Below are 6,000 nucleotides of genomic sequence, written 5' to 3' on the forward strand. Positions count from 1 at the left end.
TTTTTACATCACAAATCAATTTATCATTAATTCCCATATTCCACATTTCTCTGTACCGTTCTTCCATCTTAATTTGATTGTCATATTTCCAATTCTTTGTAATTAGTAGACTTGCCACAGTTACCATTATGATAATCAACTCCTTTTTTTTCTCTCTTTATGTGTTTATCATTAACAATATTCAGTAAGGCAATCATAGGAGACAGTTGCTCTATTCTTTCCTTCTTTTTTCACAAGACCACCACATATGCATGTACATCCTTTTCTCCTTTCTTTCTTACACTTCCAACACAGAGATGATAAGTTTTGATTTACTCTATTTAATTTAAGAGGTGTTAAGTACCATTTCTATATTACCTTATAACAATTTTCTTTAATTCTTACTTTAATTCTTACTTTCATTATTCTTTTATTCCAAATCTTGCTCCATTCTTCCCCTTTGATTTCTTTATCCAAATCCTTCTGCTACAAATCTTTTATCACAGATGTTTCATATTCTATTTATACCAATAATTTATATATTTTGCTTACTGTACCTTTCTTGCTCTTTTTAATTTCCCTTTCTGTATTTTTTTCTATGTATTCCTCAAACTTCATCAATTTTTTCCCTTTCCTTTTCTATTCCTTTGTCCATTTTTCTAGTTAAAGTATGTGTAACCATGTAAACCCCTCTGCTTCCAACACTTTTCTTGTTTCTTCTTTGTCTTGTATCTTTTCCATCCATTCCTTAATTTTTATAATCCTTTCATCTTTTGCCTTTACTTTCTCTTTAAGATTTCCTGGGTCAGAGGAGAAATCAGTGGGCCCAAGACTCTTACATAGCTTCTCCAACTTTCTAACAAAGTTTTCATAAAGAGGTTTGTTATATTGTTAATCTCTTCCCCAGTTTTGTCTTTGAAAAGGATACTGTAGTGTTCACCCTTTTTATGTTAAGTAGTTATGAATATTCATATTTCAGGCTAATATTGCTGAGAGGCAGAGCCAGGAGAAAGGTAATAAAGAGGCGGAGTCAGAGAGCGGTCAGTCAGAGTAAGAGAGTCAGAGAGAGTTAGCGAGTGGAGAAGGAGATAGTGTGTGATTTTTGGGAGATCTGAGGTGATTAGAGTGTAAAGTGAATAAAAACTGAAATGACAAATAGAAGGCTGAGATTGATGATAAGAGAAGTTACCTATGATTACTATTCAGATATCTGTAATCAATAAAAACGTTTTTTTTAAAAGACACAGAAGTTTGGACCTGCATCCTTCCCTAATTAATGTTGATTTATTGATCAACTGGTGGCAGCGGGGTAAAAAGGAGGAGGAGTTCGCCTTTGTGTGCTCTGTGTTTGGAGGGTCAGGCAAGGGGCACGAGGGCGAACGCCACAGATACTCTCTAGATTTTCCTCATTTTTACCCTTTTCAAATTCTTTCCATATCAGTTTTTTATTATTTAATATAATATCTGGAACATGTCTTAATTGGTTTGCTATATAATACTGTATAGCTTAATATTGGGTATACCTAAGCCTCCCTCCTTTGATGAAATGTCCCACAATTCCTTATGAATCCTAGCTCCTTTATTTCCATTATAATACTGTACTGGTTCATCAAAACCTGCCATTCTTTTAATTGTTTTTCTATTATCTTTATTGGAAACATCTAGAATTAAAAAATAATAATTTGGGAGTAATTTTCATTTTCACTGTTCTATCAAACCACAACATCTTTAAATTTTTATATTCCTTTATATGATCACATATCTCTTTCTTCAGCCTCTCCAAGTTCATTTGAATTATGTCCCGAGTTTGTTTTTTTTTTTTTTGGACTTATATACCGCCCCATAGTGCTACAAGCACTCTCCGGGTGATTTACAATTTAATTATACAGGCACACATTGCCCCCCCAGCAAGCTGGGTACTCATTTTACCGACCTCGGAAGGATGGAAGGCTGAGTCAACCTTGAGCCGGCTACCTGGGATTTGAACCCCAGGTCGTGAGCACAGTTTTAGCTGCAGTACAGCGTTTTAACCACTGCGCCACGAGGCAGTGTTATCTTCCATTGGCTGATACACATTACATAAGTTGGTGTCTATGGGTAAGAGTCCAACATTAGGTGTTTCTGGGACATGAGCTGAAACGGCATTATTTTTAAAAAAGAAAAGAAAAGAGCAAGCATTATTCTTTAGGTCCTGACAGAGAAATGATACATTTCACGTCCTGGAATGTGGGGCTGTACAGTTTTATATCTCACTTGTTTTGGTGTAGAGAGCTGCTCACTTACTCATAACTTTCAGAAATGAACATCTGCTGTTCAGTTATATCAACATATGAAGCCCACAATTCCATGACTAGCTATTTTGTATGTGTGGCTTTGGAAACGCAATCTGTTGTGAAACCACTACTTGCTCATAGATGTCTCTCAAGGACTGTGATTATCCTGTTATGCTAAAAATGCCTCCAGAATTTCCAGTGGTGATTTTGAAAAGCTAGAATTAAAGCAGACCTATGCAAGGTTCTGGAGAACAAAAAATAAGCATTTGTTCATCTACTAAGCCATAAGTGTCTCAAAAGCTGGATATTTAAAGGACCGTCTGATTCGATACCAGCTCACCAAAGATTGAAGATCAGACAAGCATGCTCTGTCTGTGGTGCCCAATAACATTGTGGCCCTCAGAGGTACCCCATGCTGCACGATCTGCTCAGCAAATGCCTGTACCTGCCTGCAGAATAGTCTTTCCTGCTGGTAACACTTAATTAAATTATAGAATTCCTTTCAATCACAGATTGAGTTGTTCCCCACATTTTTCTTTTCCAGATGTTAGTCAAAAACCTATTATTTCTACTAGGTTTCTGCAAATAAGCAACTGTTTGATTGTTCTTTGCTACTTATTTGTGCATTTTAGTGTGTTTTTACCAGAAACACTTAATCTGGGGCTATGGTATTTGCAATTTTGTTGTTACATGTCAGCAGGTCACCTCCGACTTACGGCAACCCTATGAATGAGTGATCTCCAAAACTGTCCTGTCTTCAGCAGCTCAGCTCAGCTCCTGTAAACACAAAGCTGTTGTTCCTTTATGAAGTCAATCCTCCTCATTTTTAGTATTTTCGTTTTCCTGATGCCTTCAGCTTTTTCCAGTATTATTGTTATTTCCAGTGTATCTTGCCGTCTCAAAGTATGACAGCCTCAATTTCATTGTTTATGTCTCCAGAGAAAGCTCGGGCTTAATTTGATATTTGTTGCTGTGAATGTGCTTTTGGTCTTCATTTTATTTACTATTTTAGTGTGGTATTTATTTGATTCTTTTTAAATATTTGCCTTGGATCCTTTTTAAGAAGAAAGGTGGGGTAAAATATTTTAAATAAATCAATGCATTTTCTTCCATTTTCTCATATGCTGGCTTGTCATTATACAAACCCATTTCAGATGTCGAAGAAATCATGAAAAGAAGCATTTATTAAGACATTAAACCATTCCCTCTATAAAGAAAATGCAAACCCTCCAGTTTATGAATGTGGAGTGTTGCTTCTGTGTTCACAATTCAAAATGCCATGAAATGGCCCAACATCACCTTGTAATATCATGTCCACACTGCTAACAGGAAAAAGAATGCTAAGCTTTATATAGCAAAGGGTAACCTGAATGTTGACAACACCAATATCAGCAGGCAAGATGGTTTACAGGATTCCCTCTTGTGCTCACTCCTATTCAAACACAGGCATCAAGCAAAGGAAAATTCCAGAACCTGACTCCTTTTTTCATAAGTTAGCCACTTCTCACCCAAACAGAAAGCAATTGTCACAGTTGTTGTTTTTACAACTTCTCCATTTATTGTTTGGGGTGCAAAGCAATCCAAATGCTTAGAAAAAATGTGTGCCCTTCAGTTACCGTGTGCCCTCAAGTGCCTGCTTTTTGTGGGAGTGTGTATTTGTTCACAGACACTTGCCCCTGTGGTAAGGTTGAAATCCTACTCTGCCATTTTGCCCAGAAATAATCCTCATTCATCTCACTGAGGTAATCAGTTTCCTAAAGCACTGGTAAGAAGTTTGGGCAATAGTTACGTAATACAAAAGTAAGCATGCGCAGCCAGACTATATGAAATGTTTCCTATGTAAAATAAGCATATTTAAGATCCCATACTTTCCAGAAGACAGGACAGATCAACTTCAAATACAGAAAAAGCTTGCAGCAGGAATACCTTCCCCTTGTGGTAGCTGTAGTAGGTAGGTGTTTGAAAAATGGCTACCAAATGTACTCTGAGTTGACAAAAAATTATAACAAAGCACAATCATGAGGAGCACCTATAATCTGTAATGGTACTTTACAAGTACCTTTTAATTTCTATAGTTGTTTAATCTTCTTCAAATTTGGTGCAGAGCAATCTCATACTGTCTATAATTACTTTGCCAAATATGATCCTGCTTCAAAAATCTGTTCAAAAATTATAATTTTTTTGTTTGGATATCCACTCTTATCAAAAATGGTTTTGCTTTGACTCATCATGCGATATCAGAGGTGTACTTCAGTGCACCCCTAACTACACGTTAATCTGAATCTAAAGTATCCCAGACCCTCTCAATTTCATTTAAGTGTCTAGGGATCACCTCAGAGATGCATTTAAACATGCAGTCTTCTCACCTGCCCTCTGAGGTGATATGGTCCAGGACTAACTTGAATTAAAAAGTTTTAACATGTGACCGGTTCTTTAGTTCAGGGTGAATTTCGTTGTATGGGTATACTGTGTATATACTTACAATGACAATAAATTATTATTATTATTATTATTTTCATTCAGAATCTCTGAGGATATCTAGAGAACAAATTACTGAAAGAGTTTTGTCACACACATTTATTCAAGGTTTTATACACAGAGACACAAACACACACCACACATATTTATTTCTACGGGAGTGATAAAAAATTGTTTAAGCTGATGCAAACATTCCAGTATCTCAGAGCAAAACTGTCTAGCAGGTTTGTTAGAGAACAGGCCGTAACATAAGTTATTTTTAACTTTCTTCTTTCCTAAGTCAGTAGTGAGATGAAGAAGGATAAAGTACTGTATAACATATGGAAAAGAAATTAGGAAGACATTTAGAAGCAGTGACCACACAGGGCAAAGAGCAATTAAGGCCTACTGACAGGTGCAACCAGAGTAGCAGAGGAAGAAATTGTTTGGACCTTCTGTTTTACAACATGTATCTGCTGAACACCTTTCAAGTTTACATTGGCAGAATCTACAGATAGGATGCATCCAGTGTTAGATCTCAGTGTCACCAAGAACTTCAAAACTCTGTGACAAATGTTCACAAACCGGATACCTTAGTATTTAATTTTATTAAGCAGAGCTCCACAATCATGTATTTGTTAGATTTAATTCAGCACCAATAGGATGCAGTCTTCCATAACCTAAGATAGAACACCGAACAACTTGTGGCTAGTTGGGCCAGATATAGTCCATCAAGTACATGTTGGAGACTCTTAAATGCTTGCTGTTCATACTTGGTTCCCATGTTTTCTGCCCTTAGGATATCAACAAAACCAACAGGTTTATTCAGCTTGGGATGGAATGCAGGTTCTGAGTTTCACCAACTTTTTGTTGAGCTATATATGAACTAGCGTTGTTAAGTTTTACATCGTATTCTTATTTGGAAAAATACAAAAGCACATGAGGCTGTATAATGACTTTGTGGTACAGAGTGTTTGGGAACATCTGGGCTACATTTGGAAGTAATTGTGTCTGGCTGCCTCTGGAGACATTTCCCATTCACTGTACTTCTACGATGGGTTAGCTAAAATGAACAGTATTTGAGGGGAGAGTAAATAGAAAACGTTCATAAAGCGGGACTGGATGGAGATGAGAGACATTTACTATTGTAAGAAACCTTGTGTAGGGTTTTCTGATTTTTGGGGGTAATATTTTAATAATACTTTTTTTTCATTGCATAAAGTTAACAGACGCAGCACGCGCACATGCACACACACACACACACACACACACACACACACACAAATGCTCC

This window comes from Pogona vitticeps, chromosome 5, assembly GCF_051106095.1.
Source record: "Pogona vitticeps strain Pit_001003342236 chromosome 5, PviZW2.1, whole genome shotgun sequence".
Taxonomy (NCBI): domain Eukaryota; kingdom Metazoa; phylum Chordata; class Lepidosauria; order Squamata; family Agamidae; genus Pogona; species Pogona vitticeps.